Source organism: Schistocerca cancellata, chromosome 2 (assembly GCF_023864275.1).
Source record: "Schistocerca cancellata isolate TAMUIC-IGC-003103 chromosome 2, iqSchCanc2.1, whole genome shotgun sequence".
Classification (NCBI taxonomy): Eukaryota; Metazoa; Arthropoda; class Insecta; order Orthoptera; family Acrididae; genus Schistocerca; species Schistocerca cancellata.
Genome location: NC_064627.1, coordinates 1,018,898,885 through 1,018,918,111, shown reverse-complemented (window position 1 = coordinate 1,018,918,111; position 19,227 = coordinate 1,018,898,885).

Below are 19,227 nucleotides of genomic sequence, written 5' to 3'. Positions count from 1 at the left end.
CTTACTTCGCACCGTTTATTGCCATAGTTTTGTGAGTTTATTTCTCATTCGTAATCCTGCGCTCACGTAAACCTAATTGTTATTAATGTAATTTTACGCTTTTATTTCAGATGTATTGGCTTGCCATTTCAGGCTCTCCTATGCTCCTATTTGAATACTGCAGCCTTCGCTTTAACACATTCATGTCAGTGGCTTTCAAACATGACTAATGCGGTCTCCATTGTTCAAGGCAAGTGAATCACTTCAATTCTCACTGAGCTATCTCACTGGTCAGTCCTAGACAGGCTCGCGAATAATCTGTTATGTAACAAGACTGTTGTTACTAATTACAGATAATCGAAACATGAGCTAACCGCACGAAACGCGCCATCATTAATAAAACATTTGCAAAAGGCAGATTTCTATTTTTGGTTGACTGGAACAGAGCTTGGAGAATACACATATGGGCGTTATCAATAGTCAAGTGTCATCTTAGACACTATTGTGCAGAATTTCATCTTAAGATGGCTGATAACGGTGGAAACTACTCATCAGATTTTCTATAGTCTATCTTGCTCAGAAATAAATAACAAATAAATGAAATTCATTGGTATATGGGTACGCCTTGGAGGCCGGCAAGTGGTAGCGTGCGCAGACCAGATTTTATGGAGCGAAGTGGCGCAGTGGTTAGCACACTGGACTCGCATTCTGGAGTACGACGGCTCGAGCCCGCGTCCGGCCTTCTTGAATTAGCTTTCCCGCGATTTCTCTAAATGGCTTCAGGTAAATGCCGGGACGGTTCCTTAGAAAGCGTACGGCCGACTTCCTTTCCCATCCATCCCCAACCCGATGGGGCTGATGTCCCCTCCCACAAATTAACCAGCTAACCAACCAGGTTCTTTCAAAGAAACAGACATCTGGCCAGCGCAACAGTACCTCTGCATCGGGATAGGTCGGTACAGAACGGACAACATGTGGTCCCGCATTACCTTGTTGAGAGGTAATGTCACACTTGGAATATACGGTACAGCCACCAGCCTCAAGACATCGGAAATGTAACTGCTATGTAAGCCAGGTGCTGAAAGTTTTCTGTACCGTCATTCCAGCTGCAAGGCTAGTATGACGATGATGAATACAATCTGGCAGCTTTCGTTCGTCGTTCTTGGAACGCTCCGTGCTTTTACCGTATTGTTAGCAAAGGTAACACAACGTAGGACACATATGATTGCTCAGCAGTGTAGAACGCATTACCTTAGTAGGATAAACCTGTGGCCATCCTGCTTGGCTGGAGAGCTTCGGATGGGATCCACTGGCGGCGACCGAGTTCCACCGAGCGAGTATTTCCGGCCACTTCCGCCCCTACTGGCTGTAATGGGAGAAGTTAACAGCGGCTGGCCACGCGCTATGCGCTCCCAGTGCAATCGCCCGCAGGGCTGTAAGGGCTGTACCGGAATTGAGCGCCCTTTAGGCAGGCCGCGATACCGCCCTACGTTTCAGGGGCGCACGGGGCAATTTGTGGCGCGCCCGCCCTTATCGCATTCCCTTTCTCGCTTCCGCCGGCCCTTTTTGTTCCGCCCTCTGTATCAATGACGGACTCTAGCCGCCCCTTACCACCTCGCACTGCGCTTAATGCGCGGTACTCACTCGGCATCAGCGTTCTGGAAAGTTCTCGGACACGTAAGCGAGCATTTCTCGAAACGAGAGACCACTTGCCAGTACAATTTTTATCAATACGAAAGTTGCGACTTACCAGTTGCAAAACTTTTTGATTTGTTTAATTTAAAAACTGCACATGATTCGGGAAAAATCATCCCATTAACAAGTTCTATACAGGGTGTTACAAAAAGGTACGGCCAAACTTTCAGGAAACATTCCTCACACACAAATAAAGAAAAGATGTTATGTGGACATGTGTCCGGAAACGCTTGATTTCCATGTTAAAGCTCATTTTAGTTTCGTCCACCTACGCTCAATGGAGCACGTTATCATGATTTCATACGGCTAGAACATGTGCCTTTACAAGCACGACACAACATGTGGTTCATGCACGATGGAGCTCCTGCACATTTCAGTCAAAGTCTTCGTACGCTTCCCAACGACAGATTCGGTGACCGATGGATTGATAGAGGCGGACCAATTCCATGGCCTCCACGCTCTCCTGACCTCAACCCTCTTGACTTTCATTTATGGGGGCATTTGAAAGCTCTTGTCTACGCAACCCCGGTACCAAATGTAGAGACTCTTCGTGCTCGTATTGTGGACGGCTGTGATACAATACGCCATTCTCCAGGGCTGCATCAGCGCATCAGGGATTCCATGCGACGGAGGGTGGATGCATGTATCCTCGCTAACGGAGGACATTTTGAACATTTCCTGTAACAAAGTGTTTGAAGTCACGCTGGTACGTTCTGTTGCTGTGTGCTTCCATTCCATGATTAATGTGATTTGAAGAGAAGTAATAAAATGAGCTTTAACATGGAAAGTAAGCGTTTCCGGACCCATGTCCACATAACATATTTTCTTTCTTTGTGTGTGAGGAATGTTTCCTGAAAGTTTGGCCGTAACTTTTTCTAACACACACACACACACACACACACACACACACACACACACACACACACAACTCATTACCGTGCATTATTTTATGTATTAACTTACAGGTTGACTATTATTGAACTATATGAAGAAAAAGAAAACGTAAATTAGTTACAAATTACTGCGTGCACATCCTTTATGTAAATCTCACTACAGATATTCGGATTTAGATTACGTTATGTTTGATATGCCTATCATCATTAGCGGCAGTGTGGCGCAGACGAAATTCTGTATGACCCGCTGTAGTGTCAGAACATCGATGCTGTCGATGACCTTTTGGATGACTGTTTTCAGCTCAGCAATGATTTTGGGGTTATTGCTGTACACCTTGTCTTCAATATAGCCCCACAAAAAGGAAAAGAATGTGTTCATATCTGGAGAATATGGGGGCCAATCGAGGCCCATGACAGTGGCCTCTGGGTACCCCAGAGCCAGAATGCGGCCCCCAAAGTGCTCCTCCAGCACATCACTCTCCTGCTTCGATGGCGTCGAGCGCCGTTTTGCATGAACCACATCTTATCGAAATCAAGGTAACTTAAGATAATGGGGATCAAATCATCTTCCAAAACCTTCACGCACCGTTCGGTAGTCACCGTACCATCAAGGAATATCGCTCCGATTATTCCGTGAGTGGACATTGCACACCATATAGTCACCCGCTGAGGGTGAAGAGAGTTCTCGATCGCGAAACGCTGGTTCTCAGTCACCGAAATGCGCCAATTTTGCTTATCGATGAACCCATCCAAATGAAAGTGGGCTTCGTCATACCAACTCTCATCAATCCCCGCGGCCAACCTTACTGACGTAAACCGTTCAGAACTTATGACGATGTAATTTCATGTACACTCCTGGAAATTGAAATAAGAACACCGTGAATTCATTGTCCCAGGAAGGGGAAACTTTATTGACACATTCCTGGGGTCAGATACATCACATGATCACACTGACAGAACCACAGGCACATAGACACAGGCAACAGAGCATGCACAATGTCGGCACTAGTACAGTGTATATCCACCTTTCGCAGCAATGCAGGCTGCTATTCTCCCATGGAGACGATCGTAGAGATGCTGGATGTAGTCCTGTGGAACGGCTTGCCATGCCATTTCCACCTGGCGCCTCAGTTGGACCAGCGTTCGTGCTGGACGTGCAGACCGCGTGAGACGACGCTTCATCCAGTCCCAAACATGCTCCATGGGGGACAGATCCGGAGATCTTGCTGGCCAGGGTAGTTGACTTACACCTTCTAGAGCACGTTGGGTGGCACGGGATACATGCGGACGTGCATTGTCCTGTTGGAACAGCAAGTTCCCTTGCCGGTCTAGGAATGGTAGAACGATGGGTTCGATGACGGTTTGGATGTACCGTGCACTATTCAGTGTCCCCTCGACGATCACCAGTGGTGTACGGACAGTGTAGGAGATCGCTCCCCACACCATGATGCCGGGTGTTGGCCCTGTGTGCCTCGGTCGTATGCAGTCCTGATTGTGGCGCTCACCTGCACGGCGCCAAACACGCATACGACCATCATTGGCACCAAGGCAGAAGCGACTCTCATCGCTGAAGGCGACACGTCTCCATTCGTCCTTCCATTCACGCCTGTCGCGACACCACTGGAGGCGGGCTGCACGATGTTGGGGCGTGAGCGGAAGACGGCCTAACGGTGTGCGGGACCGTAGCCCAGCTTCATGGAGACGGTTGCGAATGGCCCTCGCCGATACCCCAGGAGCAACAGTGTCCCTAATTTGCTGGGAAGTGGCGGTGCGGTCCCCTACGGCACTGCGTAGGATCCTACGGTCTTGGCGTGCATCCGTGCGTCGCTGCGGTCCGGTCCCAGGTCGACGGGCACGTGCACCTTCCGCCGACCACTGTCGACAACATCGATGTACTGTGGAGACCTCACGCCCCACGTGTTGAGCAATTCGGCGGTACGTCCACCCGGCCTCCCGCATGCCCACTATACGCCCTCGCTCAAAGTCCGTCATCTGCACATACGGTTCACGTCCACGCTGTCGCGGCATGCTACCAGTGTTAAAGACTGCGATGGAGCTCCGTATGCCACGGCAAACTGGCTGACACTGACGGCGGCGGTGCACAAATGCTGCGCAGCTAGCGCCATTCGACGGCCAACACCGCGGTTCCTGGTGTGTCCGCTGTGCCGTGCGTGTGATCATTGCTTGTACAGCCCTCTCGCAGTGTCCGGAGCAAGTATGGTGGGTCTGACACACCGGTGTCAATGTGTTCTTTTTTCCATTTCCAGGGGTGTAGTTCAATAATTGTCACTATATACACGTAAACGATACTGTACCTTAAAAGCACACTGGTGTACAAAACTTATGGTCCAAAGTAACGTTCGCATTGTGCGCCACTGCCGGGTAGCACTGCTCGATGAAACTTGGACAAAAAATACAGTATAGTACAGAAGGTAAATTATTTATTCAAAGACAATAATTGCATTGAAATGCTTACGATTCATGATGGTTTGCTGGACGATACATATGGTGCGGGGCATGTTCCTTAAAAGCAATGCTTGCTCTGTACGTGGTCACACGCTGTGGCAGAGCATCCGATTGCTCCACCAACGCGGTTGACAACAACTGTGCGGTTTCCTGCATGTGGACGTGCTGTCGTACATGTCCCCAAAGCTTACTACAAGTGCTCCATGGTATTTAAGTTGGGGATAACTGGCGACCAGTCCATTTACCGAATATCTTCTCGTTCCAAAAGCCCTTCCACCTACGCTCCGACCCCCCCCCCCCCCCCCCCCCCCGCCCGGCTCCTTTCCTCCTACCCACTCAAAGAGTGTGGCGTGGTAGAGTGGGACGTGTATGCTCAGGCGAGAGGGATTTGCACTCGTGCACGAGCACCACATATGAGCACAGTTCTTGTCCTTCCCTCTGCTACATCTTTAGTGTTACATAGAAACAAACACTTGATACTGAAAGGTAATCAGCTGATTCGTCCAACATCAAATGAAATCAGCATTTCTATCAATGTTCTTCGGTCATAGGCGTTGATACAATCCCCGGTAGCATATAGAGCAAAAAACAGGAGATAATATAAAGAATTCTGAAATCCTTCTATCGGTCATTTGCCTTCTGGGAAAACAGAATAGGGTTGCGAATAGAGGATCAAGGCAATGTTCAAAAATACAGAAGGCGGCAGAAATGTATCAGTTTGACTATACCGGTAGTACAGCACAAGAATAATTCATTCATTGTCTTCAGCAACGTACCATACTGCTCAAGCAGGGAATGAACACAGCTTTCTAGGCCTAATAAAGCAGTCGTTCATCTAAAATGTTAATCATCTTATGCAGTCTAGTAATAGTGTGCTAAAGACTGATACGTGAATATACCACGTCGTTATAGACTTGACTCTTTATCGGCTTATCACTATTACTAAAAATCGAAATATCATTGCACAAACGCAACCGTTTGATGAAGATTCTTGTTAGTTACAAATAAAATCAGTTTTTTCAGCTGTGCCTTTTTCCCCCAGTTTCATTTGAGTTTCATTACCAACTCTCTCGTTATAACAGTAGCGTTCAACGTAAAACGTCGTGACCGAACCAAGTTTCTATTTGCAAAAAAAGGCCAGACAGACGGCGAGCTAGCGAAATCTGCGCGTGACGCATTGAAAATCTCGTTACCCGTCGATCTGCAAATGACTTTGGCGCCGGTGGGCGGTTAACGAAGCCAGTAACAGATTCCCCCAATTGTCCTCTACCGGAGTTGGAGGGGGCGGAGAGGAGGTTCGTCTGTGTTGCAGAATTAATGATCGCGCTCAACTCCACCCCTCCTCCACCCATCCCCATCCCCCTCCGAGTCCTTTCGCCTCCCCTCCCCTCACACCGTCTATCTCCTTCAAGACTTCACTTTATCGCCGCAGCACCTGTGACCAGAATTGTATATTCTATCGGTCAACTTCGTCTTGGAACGATTCACCTACTTGTTATAACATGGCAGTTGCCTAACTTTTAAAACTCTAACAGCCTCTACCAGAAGATGTTTGATGCTAAAGACCTCGAAAAGAACAATATGAGAACGGCAGGTAATACTTTTACTACCTGCACCGTGCGGCTGAACAACACTATTTGATCAAAATCATCAGGATACCCTTATGTAACGCGGAATTGACCACTAGGTGTCACTAGAAGCGGATCCGTCAGAGTAAAAGAAGGCTGGGAGTGTTGTGGTGTCAGTAGAAAAGCAGTAGCAGCTGAATGGGTCAATCAGGAGAGTTCAGTGAATTCGAACGTGGACTGGTCATTGGGTATCACCTGAGCAACAAATCCACAAGGGACATGTTAACCCATGTAAAACTTCCCATGTCGACTGTTCGCGATGCGACTATGAAGTGGAGCGCGAAGGAACATCCACAGATAAACTAAGACCAGCCAGACCTCGTGTGCTGACGGACAGGTTCGTCGAGCGTTGCGGAAGGTGGCTGTAAAAAGCCGCACGAAATCAGCGGAAGGAATCAGTCATGAGTTCCAAAGTATCACCAGCAGTCCAGCTAGCACAATAACTGTACGTAGTAGGACTTTCGATTAACTGTCGGTGTATCGATATTTATCCCAAGTAATCTCGGTTATGTTGGTGATATTTTTTATTCGATATATTGATATATCGCTACCGTAATCGCAATATCCAGTGCCGATATCTTTATTTCATATTAAGTTTTTTCGCAATTTTCGGTGATTATTTAAATTGTTCTTTTGAAATTTTAGTAATACATAATTTTGTTTTCATTGTGTGAAGGAGTCTTACTGCTTTTTGAGCTCGCAGCACATCCACTCTATCGGTTTGACTGTGTGAAGCAAGTATAGGTGTGGAAAAATAGCACACCAGTTGCATTAAAAACAATTTTTGACACAATTAGCGTGCTGTTTCTTCACATCGGTATTCTCCAAACACAGTTGCCGAAAAAGATGACCTCAAGCTAAAGACAAGGCTGGTTTTTGCGGTGGGCAGACACGTGTGAGAGGAAATGCTGACGTAATGTGCGCTCGGCGCTGACGACAGAAACCGTAGTAACGTTTAACTTCACAACGCAATTTTGACACTAAGACTGCTGTGTCGCTGGCGTTTGCAGAAATGAAAAAACAGGGAAGTCGCTATGAAGTGTTCCAGACAAGTCAGATACACGACGAAACCGAACGACGGACCCACCGGACACGTTTTATTGTGCCATTACATGCAGTTACCACTGTTAATAAAATGGTTATCGCCAAGCTTGAAAGTGCATCGTTTTCGTTTCAGTTCTTGATCTAACGGGGTTAATCAGGCAGCTAGCTGGTTGATGTACAGAATATCGAATACTAAATTAATACTTGAATATACAGCTCCAAAAACGGCAGTATATTTACAATGTGCAGCCGATACTTTTATAGGCCGGTACGTCGAAATCCTTTATGTCGATATATCAATACTTGTGTATTAGGTACCGATAATGATATTTTCAAATATCGATATATCGGATTCCCGGTATTTTTAAAAATTTCAGCAGTCCTACTGCGTAGGGAGTTAAAAAGAATGAGGACATTGCTCGAGCGTCACCTTGTCAACCAAGCATCTGGACAGTGAGTTTAGCGACTCATGAGGTGGTGTAAAGAGCGGCGGCACTGGGCAACGGATGACACTGGAAGCGAGTAATTTAGAGGGGTGGATCACACCACACCCTGTGGCAGTCCAATCGAAGAGTCTGAGTTCAGCGATGTCTGGAAAATGTCACCTGCTATCATGTGTAGGGCCGACTGTGAAGTGCGGAGGAGTTGTTGTTACTGTATGAGGGTGTTTGTCGTGGTTAGGGTGCGGCCCCTTGCTAAATGCGGAATGGCATGAACACATGTCCAACGATGTTTACTGCGTACAGTAGAGGAACGATGGGGAAACGATGACTATTTCAGCATGACAATGCATCCTGTCACAAGGCATCATTGTGGACAACGGCATTCCTGAATTGGACTGTCCTTCCCAGAGTCCGCGCCTGCATCCAGTAGAACACGTTTGGGATGACAGAATGTCGACTTCGCTCCAGATGCCAGCGTCCAACGTAATAGCTCCTCTGGTTTCGACTGTTGACTAAGAATGATCTGCCATTCCTCCACAGAGATTAAGATACCTCATTCAAAAGGTCGCGAGTAAAGTTAAATCCGTCATAAGGGTGAAGTGTGGACGTACCCCATATTAATGTGCGCTAATCGGTATCCTGAAAATTTTTATCTGTATACTTTTAATTCTCAAACAAATCGGTTGTGAACCTGCTTCACGACAAGTAAAATTCTGACTGGCATGCCGTCACGATTGGTGAATTATAACTACGGAACAGATTTCACATCCACCATACTGTAAGGACTGTATTTACTAACACAGAGTAGCGTTTAAAGACACACAAATCATGATGATAGGTGCAGCGGTGATATATGTTCCTGTGCAGTATTAACTTTAGCCACAAAGCTATCGAAATCTGTGAATATGCTGCGTCATGTAGGAAAAATATAAAAAAAAAATATTTTGTTCTCCAATTGTCTGAAAAACTTAACTTTACTGCAATCATCAGTTTTCCATTTACTGTGACCCATAGCCATTATGAATTTGTTAAATGAAAACATTTTACTCCTTAGGCTGTCGCTTTATTTGATATAAAAATTACTTCACACTACTGTCCAATATCGACAGATAATTGAGGTAACTCTTTTGCTTCGATGAGCAACACCATATAAGTGCGTACTTTATTTCAGATGAAGTAACAGCCTCTATGCTGTACAGGCAGTCCCGTTTAGAAATTTCCATACCATGCTTTTTATAATAGCCATAAATTTCTTTTCTACTATTCTCTCAATTGGTACATATACTATTCTTGAACTGACGGACGCATTTGAATAACGCGTCTTTTCTTCTGATGTCGTAGATTTATTACCTTGTCTATTCCGCCTAATTCCACTACACTTCGTTATTTGCCAGTTCAATTCAAATTCCTTCCACACAGCCTCTATTTTCTTCTTTTCCGCTTTACCACGTTTCGTTAGCATATAACTCTGTTCTCCTAATGTTCACATTCCGAAACTTTTTCCTGCACTCAGTTGCGATGTAACACACTTCTTTTGTCGTTTCTGTTAGTGTGCGTATTACGTCTTCTCTAAAACATCTTATCCTGATGATCTCACTTCCGAAATAGCACATTTTCTCTCTTCATGTACTTGTCATCCACAATTTTTGTATTTAATACGAGTGTTTTATGCAGGTAGTATCGGTGTTAATGAATGTGCTTGTTGTCCAGCGACGTAAGTCAGATGTTAACATGATGTGCAGAGTAGTTCTGTTTATAAAGCGTCTTAAAGCAGCCATATTGCGTATGTTTCGTTCAGATGGATAAAGTGAAATTAAATGTGGAAATTTCCAGTTGTTTCCATTATGTGAATGACTATTCTCCTTAATGAAACTGACTGCATAATCCAAAGCCAAAATTTATTCACTTCGACAAATCATTGAAAAAGGTGAATGAGCTAGTCAAATGTAATAACAGTATGTCAAAAGAAATCACGAAATGGATTTTTGCGAAAGTAATAGGCTGTTCTGTCGAAGATTAGGCCATTAAATTTTGAGTGAAAGAACTGGACTGAGATTTCATTAATACATTGTCATTCTTATGTCTTTAATTTAATAACTCTTAAGGTTCGTATAAATCTTTGAAATTCTGAATTTATCAAGGATAAAGTCCAGAGCACGAAATGCTATCTACAGCTTATATAGAAAGTAGACTTCAGTTCCAGGAGCCCATGGCCGAGGAAGGAGGGAGTGAGGCAAAGTTGCAACCCGTCTCCCTAGTTCAATCTGTACATCGAGCAGTCAGTATAGCAAAACAGAACAGAAATCTGGAAACAGAAATAAAGTTCAAGGAGAATAAATAATAACTTTGAGGATTGTCGATGGCATCGTCACTCTTCTAGAAACGCCAAAATAATGATCGGTTAAACACTGTATACTGTCTTGCACAGATATTATAACAAGAATATCAATAAAAACAAGGTAAATTGACAAGGTAATCAAGAGACTAAAAGTTGCGCCCAGGTGTTGATATTTAGGTAGCAAAATGATTGACGATGGTGCAAGTAAAGTGGATATAACGTGCAGTCTGGCAACAGCCAAAAAAACTTTGTTAACAGCGAATTCAAATTTAAATATTAAGAAATCTGTTCTGAAAACATTGTCTAGGTTGTAGCCTTCTTCGGATGTGAAGGCTACAGCAGTACAGGCAAGAGAATAGAAGTTTTTGAAATGTGAGGCTCCAATAGACTGCTGACGATTATACGGCTAGATCGAGTGACTGAGAAGAGGTGCAAATAGAAATTGAGATAAAGTATTTAATGGCGAAAGATGACTAACAGGACGGATATAGTGAAAGGGAATATTCTGAATAATCAAGAAACAGATAATTTGATGTGGTGGGAATTGTGAAAAGAAAATTTATAGAGAGAGACCAAGAGTTTAGTAAAAACATCCATGTGTATTTAGGTAGCAGTAGTTATGTCCAGATGTAGAAGCTTATACTGGATAACAATAACAAAAACGACAACAACAGGCGTCTTTGCGTTAGCTAGCAAATCCCCTAATTCTTATCTTTCATGTGCCCACTTTCTCGAGGAATCGAACTGTTTCAGAAATTTCCAGTCTTAGTCATCTAATGCTCTCTTACCGTACATTGTTTTGCGACATTCATTCATTGTGCAGTATAGTTTTTTCTCTCTCGGAATATTTGTTTGATTGACGGTAATACGCTTTATTCTCTTTCTTTTATTAGAATTGCGTTTCTCGGTCGACAGACTGAGACAGATATAATCTGCTGTGAATAGCTAATGGAATGTAAACATAAGACAGTTTTAGCATTCAGTGTAATACGAGACTCGATTACCGAAGTTTAATTTCCTGAGTCTTCCCGACGAGACGAGTTGGTTGCGTGCTGACCTGGCGCACGCAAATTAGCAATTATCTCCCTACCAGTGGCTTCTGGTAGGCGAGAGGCTACCAGATAAAACTGAAGTAATTATTTACAGATTCTGTCGTTGATTCAGAGTACATTGCAGAATAGCGGCATTGTTTTATGCTGTTACTCTGTTTTTTGAACCATGATGGCAGCGATTCTAGCTTGTATGAATTCAACCAGTTGTTGGTTGGTTTCTGGATATATGTGGCACTAGTTGGCTAAGCTCTCGCGTTAAACACAAGCCAGTGGAGGAAAACCATACGACTAATAAACTCATTATATTTAAATCAAAAACCATCAGCGAAAAGGAGAGGAGAAAGTACCAACTGGATAAAATTACGAAAAGAAGTAAGACAAGGCTGTTATGTCCCCTGCCCTTTTCAGTCTGATTGACCACTGCTCACTAGATAACAAGTGGGTAAAAATTGGAGGAAGAAGAATATGGCGTTTGAGGCTTGGAGACGACAAGTGCAAACAATTACAGGCTATAGTGGATACCAATGAAGCTGAAGGAAAGATTTATCGAATAAAAACTCAACACAAAGAAAATAAAACTAACGGCATTAGCAGGAAATACAAATGCGTAGATAATGCTGATTGTAAAAGTATTAGATCAGGTGTAAAGCCTTAAACACCTCAGAAGCAGGACAGAAACCGACCAAAAAGGAGAACAGAAATTAAATCATCATAGCAAAGGCGAAAGTAGCTTGTTATGAGGGAAGAGGGCTTTTCTGCAGCATTATCGAAAAAGAGTTGAGGAAAAAGCAAATGAAATATTGTGTAAGGTGTGTCCTCCTTTATAGAGCTGAAAGATGGATACCAAGGAAGAAAAATAGAGCTGGAGGCTTTTGAAACGTGGAAATTGCTGAATATGGAAAGAAGTTGAATGGACATGGTGAAAAATGAGGATGTACTGAGAAGAGTGGGTGAGCAAAGACAATTACTGGATATCACAAAAAGAAGGAAACGAAACTGGATAGGACATATATTAAGAAATTAGGAGTGACTCTTGAAACGGTATGTTGGAGAAAGGAGGAGGCGAGGGAGGAAAAGATTTCTGATCCTGGATGATGTGATGAGTGGCAGCACATGCAGCGGCATTAAGAAGGAAGCAATGGATGACATGAAAAGGAGAGGCAAAGGACCTGCTAGTTTAGCGGAAAACTGATGACGATGAGTTTGTGGGCGTGGAGCTGTGGCCCAGTGGTATCCCAGACGTACTCCATTGGGCTCAGATCAGGTGAACTGAACGTGAGAGGGATTGAGTAAAGCTTGCAACACGACTGATTCAAGACGATCAGAAGCAACGTTGCGTGGAAGTCCGCAGGGAACTTAAACGACTCCTTCAGAACTGTCCAGACTTTCTTTCTAAGAGTTTCACCGGTGAAGAAAGTGGGTTTGATAGCTATGAGCTGGAAACTAAGTAACAATCATTCCAACGGAAGAGTGCTTCACCTCGGCCGAAAACATTGGACTTGTCGACGTGTCCTTACTTTCCGAAATTGTCTTGCTCGTTAAAAAGAGGTCACCTCTACTCGTCAGACGGTCAGTAAAGAGATCTGACGCGGTGTCCAGTAGCATTTGAGGAAGAACATGACGAGAAAACTTTCCCTACAGAAGTGGCATACGAAGGAACGAGTAGGTTCTCCACCATGTTAACGCACAACTACACTCTGCCGACAGTATTTAGAAATTTGCGGCTTAAAGAGAGTTTTCCCCCACTCGCTGCCGTCACCAGGCGTAGCTCTGCGCGATTACTTTCTCTTCCCCAAGAAAGTGATAAAAGGTAGTCGACTTAAATGAGCGAGCGATGTGGCGCAGTGGTTAGGACGCTGGACTCGCATTCGGGAGGACGACTGTTCAAACCCACGTCCGACCATTCTGATTTCCCCTTGATCGCTTCCGGCAAATTCCAGGACTGTTGCTTCGAAAGGGCACGGCCGACTTCCTTCCCCATCCTCACCTAATCCGAGCTTATGCTCCACCTCTAATGACCTCGTTTTCGACAGGACGTTAAACACTAATCTCTTCCTTCTCCTCGATTTAAATCAGGTGAAACTGATACATGTAGTTTAGGAAATCTTTTCTTCTTCTGTCTCTACACAGATACTGAAAAATGAGACGCTAAAAGCAGGTGGTGAGTTTTGGTATTTCTACAGCAAAATAGCTGACGATGGGTACATTAGAACAGATTCAGTCTGGAAAGTAGCAAGAAAAGTATTTCTGAAAAGGAGAAATTTACTAACGTGTAATATGAATTTCAATGCTGAGAACTCTTTCCTGAAGGTATTGTGACGTCTCGTTTTCTCTCGGCTCGATGGTGATGGTTGTCCCAGTCGAGATGACGTGGAACGGCGTCCGTCGATCACGACAACGCCAATCTGTAACTATTATATAAACAAACTCCTTGCGCGGTTTGGTTATTTTTCAGATACTGTCTCTCAAAACTGATATCAACGTCTCGATGGAGCAGCACGCCGGAGTGGGTGCACCGCCCTTGCTTGTAATTAAAGCAATGGTGTTCGATGTCTATCGATCTTCTGCACTTATAAATATAGCGACTGCACCACTCGATAACGCGATGACTTCCTTGATCTGAAATGATGAAGTCCTTTGGGTGTTCGGGACAGACTTTTCAGTTTACGCAAACTTGTTGACTGTAGTTCTTACTCCCGCTTTGAGAATGGGTATTCAAACGTTGAAAATATAATGTCTTGAATCATCAATCCATCACCCAAGCTGATGTCACATCATGATTTTTGCGAGGATATTGAATTGTTAATTATTATTCCGTCGTCAGAGCTTCGCTACGTCGCGTATTCAACAATTACACGACATAATTCCAAAGATAACATACACTTGAGCAATGTTCAGAATGCGTCATATTGAGGTGTAAACTTATTGCCGTCTAGAGTTAAATTGTCACTAAATCACTTTTCACTTTTGTGTTATCCGAAGAATCAGTTAATTCGAGAAATACACTTTAAATGTCTATCAAATGATGTATGCGACACGAATAATTAAAGTTGAATTGAAGTTTATTGTTCTTCGTAATTATTTGTCCCTATACTGAACACACACACCCATTTTTCATTCTGGGAATAGCGTCTATTAGCATCAGCAATTCTGGCTTTGACGGTAGCTTCTGACAACACTGCGCAATTGTAAGTTCTTCGTGATTGCGTTTATCTGTTGCCTACTCAAGTCTAATAATAGAGTTTATGTCGGCGATCAGTCTCTTTCTGTGTCCTTTGATGTTCGTGACTATTAAGTATCACGAAGGCTAAGTCCCATCACAAATCAGCAATCACACATGTTATTTTTCTGTCACATATATCAGTTATCCCGTTATCTGTCCAAACGGTAAAGATGATTTTACTTCAGTCCGACTTCTGACTAATACTTCCAACCGTAAAACGTTTTAAACTTCAGATCGGTTTGAAACCAATCTAGTAGCGCTTAACATTCGTACTACTATTGCAAGAGTACAAGAGAGAAATGAAGTTAACATTTCCATTGCCTAGTTACATTGTAGTCAGACCGAACTTACAGCTCGATGCGGCTACAACTCTTTTCTAGGATAAATGTTATCTTTGGTCAATTTATGGTCTGGGCTTTAACCTTCGTAAATAATAACTTTTGAATTCTTTCTTTAAAGTTTCTGTTTCGTATCGTATGGTATTCTTTCATTCAGTCCTTTCTTTATGATAAGCATTAGTACTTACATATCATTCTTGTTAATCAGACTGTTCAAAATGGTTCAAATGGCTCTGAGCACTATGGGACTTAACTACTGAGGTCATCAGTCCCCTAGAACTTAGAACTACTTAAACCTAACTAACCTAAGGACATCACACACATCCATGCCCGAGGCAGGATTCGAACCTGCGACCGTAGCGGTCACGCGGTTCCAAACTGACGCGCTTAGAACCGCACGGCCACACCGGCCGGCGATCAGACTGTCAAGAGTGTAAATTTTTGTTGTCAATAGCTGTCATCACTGTCAGGATGACTGATTTTTCTATTTATTTTTGCAACAAAAGGATGTTCTAGGCCCTTCAGTATGGAAGCGCGCGACCGCTACGGTCGCAGGTTCGAATCCTGCCTCGGGTATGGATGTGTGCGTCGTCCTTGGGTTAGTTAGGTTTAAGTAGTTCTAAGTTCTAGGGGACTGATGACCTCAGTTGTTGAGTCCCATAGTGCTCAGAGCCATTTCAACCGCTTTTAAGACTTTTCCTGAAACAGGTAGCTCTGGATACTTGCCGTATTGAGTTGGCACTGTAATGCCGCCAATGCGTCAAACAACGAATACTCTTGTTACACCACGAAAACATAAAGACGTTAATAACTGGAACATTAACTTTGGGTCCCGCATAATATTAATAAAAATGTTTGTTTCTAGACTGTCTTTCGACGAGTAGCACTGAAAATACGAATTTCCGTCATCATCATTGACCTCGATTTATTTCAGAAGCTAGGGAGTGTCTGGCAGAAAGCCAAAACATGTGTTAATTTGTTTTCAATATACAGGGTGTTTCACAACTGATGAAACACACTTCTCAAGGTCGTAGAAGGGAATTACTATATCAAGTTTTACGCAGGAACCCACACCCGGAAACGGTTCGTTTCCATGTTACTAGGAAAACAAAAGCTACTCAGTCGCGTACTAGATGTTTCTTACACAGTTCGCATGTTGCGGTAGGCTACCCACATTCACGAACCTTACGATGACGCGATGTCACGTGATATCCTCTGTACCCTTCTGCGTTCTCTTCATCCTTTGTGGTAATGCGCCAGTATTGTTCATCAGTGTGTGATCCGTACCAGGTCGGGTTTACGGAGGAGATAGAGAAGATCCCAAGAAGAGCGGCGCGTTTCGTCACAGGGTTATTTGGTAAGCGTGATAGCGTTACGGTGATGTTTAGCAAACTCAAGTGGCAGACTCTGCAAGAGAGGCGCTCTGCATCGCGGTGTAGCGGTCTAGCGGTCTAGCTTGAGGGTGCGTTTCTGGATCAGGTATCGAATATATTGCTTCCCCCTACTTATACCTCCCGAGGAGATCACGAATGTAAGATCAGAGAGATTCGAGCGCGCACGGAGGCTTTCCGGCAGTCATTCTTCCCGCGAACCATACACGACTGGAACAGGAAAGGGAAGTAATGACAGTGGCACGTAAAGTGCCCTCCGCCACACACCGTTGGGTGGCTTGCGGAGTAAAATGTAGATGTAGATGTAGGAGTTTTTTCCGGTGAAGCTCACCTTAATGGAAGAGAATTTCAACGTCTGTACCACAAGTACTTACCAAATTCTGTGACTCCATCTCATCCCATGTTTGCCAGAGCTGAACAACATCTGCGGGAAAAGATGAAGTGCTTCATCAAGTTGCACAGAACCCATCGACGAACCCATCGACGAGTACTCGAGTCACTGCACATGACTTTCATCTCTTTTGTCTTGTGTGTTCTGTATAAACAGCAACTTCACCCATATCACCCCATGCTCCCGACAGATTTCTGTACTTGGTTTTTACACCGTCGTGTGTATTTTACTCAGTTTCCAAGGCAAATTTTGTTTACTGGCGAGGCGTATTTCAACAGGGAAGGTGGTTTGAACGCTCGAAATAGCCAGATTTGGGAAAGAGGAAACCACAGAGCCACGTGTACACGTATATTTCAGTACACCTTAGGCCTCAGTGTCTGGGCAGGTATCAGTGATGGTCATGTGATTGGGCCGTACATCCTTCCTCCCAACCTAAAAGGTGTCAGGTACTTTATATTCCTCAACAAGTGCTGGCGGAGTTTTTGGAAGAAGTGCTATTGTACATACGGCATGAATTTTGTTCCCAGCATACTGGCGCGGCAGAAACCATCTCAAAGTAGTCTACGGAGACAGATGAATCGGTCGAGGTGGACCACATGCTTGGCCACAAAGATCCCCAGATTTAACCCGTTTGTACTTTTTCTTGTGGGGCCACGTGAAGAGTCTTTTTTACAAAACCCTTTTTCACTAGAAGGAAGACCTGGTTGTACAGATCGTAGCTGCAGCAGAAGCGAATGTTGCACAGAGTTTACGCAAACTTAATGCGCAAATACACTGTGTGCACCGGACTTGGTGGTGTAGTAAAATGTAACACCTACAGACGCCCTTACGATGTTATTTATTGTATACCTACCAACTGCGGTGCTTGAGTGTACCAACTTTTTTGTTTACTTTAATTTAAACGTCTAGTTCCGTAGGACCAAATTGAGGAGCAAATCTCCAAGGTCATGGAACGTGTCAGTACAGGAAATTACAAAATAAAAGTAATAACAGATAAAATCAAATATTTGTGAACCTAAAAAAAGACAAGCCATAAGTTTAAATAAACGCAATCAACAATATACCATAGCAGCCAGCTTAATTTTTCAAGGAATTCCTCGACAGAATTGAAGCAGTGACCCATCATGAAACGCTCCAGTTTCGATTTGAAAGCGCGTGGTTTACTGCTAAGATTTTTTAATTCTTGTGGTAGGTTATTGAAAATGGGTATAGCATTGTACTGCACACCTCTCTGCACAAGAGTCAAGGAAGTGCGATCCAAACGCAGATTGGATTTCTGCCTAGTATTAACTGCGTGAAAGTTGCTAATTCTTGGGAATAAACTGTTATTGCCAACAAGAAAGGACTGAAAATATATATTGAGAGGCCCAAGTCAGGGTACCCAGACTAGTGAACAGGGTTCGCGAACTTACAAAATGGCTCTGAGCACTATGGGACTTAACATCTATGGTCATCAGTCCCCTAGAACTTAGAACTACTTAAACCTAACTAACCTAAGGACAGCACACAACACCCAGCCATCACGGGGCAGAGAAAATCCCTGACCCCGCCGGGAATCGAACGCGGGAACCCGGGCGTGGGAAGCGAGAACGCTACCGCACGACCACGAGATGCGGGCGCGAACTTACACCACTTCAGGCCTTAACTGGCATGAAGTACGTTAATTGCATCCGTATAGACGATTAATTAGTGGCCAACATCTATAACGGTTTTCCAGACTACATTTAACAACAATGTTCTGTCTCCAGCCACCAACTAACAACTGCGCAGAACGTTCGGAGTTGACTGCCCCAGTGTCAGTTAAGGCCTCAAGATGGTGGACTGAAGCACCGAAACTGGTAGTCATACAATAAGTAATGGAAATGAAAAATGGCTTGTGGCGAGGGCTTCCCAGCGGGTAGGTCGTTCGCCTGGGACAAGTCTTTCGAGTTGACGCCACTTCGGCGACTTGCGGTGTCAAGAATGGTTCAAATGGCTCTGAGCACTATGGAACTTAACATCTGAGGTCATCAGTCCCCTAGAACTTAGAACTACTTAAACCCAACTAACCTAAGGATATCACACACATCCATGCCCGAGGCAGGATTCGAACCTGCGACCGTGTCGGTCGAACGCTTCCAGACTGAAGCTCCTAGAACCGCTCGGCCAAACCGGCCGGCACTTGCGTGTCAAAAAAAATGCTTCAAATGGCTCTGAGCACTATGGGACTTAACATCGATGGTCATCAGTCCCCTAGCCCGCATTTCGTGGTCGTGCGGTAGCGTTCTCGCTTCCCACGCCCGGGTTCCCGGGTTCGATTCCCGGCGGGGTCAGGGATTTTCTCTGCCTCGTGATGGCTGGGTGTTG